Genomic DNA, 501 nt, shown 5'->3' with positions numbered 1-501 from the left:
CCGTTCTGAACATTAACGGATCAATTATTCATGAGACTTTGTCGCCTCAACTTCCATTAGGCACATCAAACCATTTACAACGAACAGTGTTATTCTGTCTGGCGTCATTAAAACGTGCTGTCCTCGCTTTGTTTGATTTCTATAATCAAGATAAACTCAGCAAGATTCCTGCTACTTGTCTTCCATTTGGTTGCACGCCCGATTATGTGAGTATCAAAAGGAATGTGTATACAAATTGCCTTGGAAAAATCGTCAAGTTTGTTGAAGGACGTTATGGGGACACCGTGCATCGCTTCTGCGCAGCTAGAGGAAATGCACCGCCCTTGTTGAGCTGTGAGCTGGTGAGTCCGAATGGTATTTGGTGGCGCGTTGAAATGGAAGAATGGAAACTGAAGAGTATAACAGAAGCAATCAATCCTGATGATGCCCAAAGCCAATTAAAATTACTGCTTGATGAGTTACGTGCAAACAACTTCGTACATGGAGATTTGCGACCACCCA

The sequence above is a fragment of the Plasmopara halstedii genome (assembly GCF_900000015.1).
Source record: "Plasmopara halstedii genome assembly, contig: Scaffold_350, whole genome shotgun sequence".
NCBI lineage: Eukaryota > Oomycota > Peronosporomycetes > Peronosporales > Peronosporaceae > Plasmopara > Plasmopara halstedii.
Note: the sequence above shows the minus strand (reverse complement) of the source record.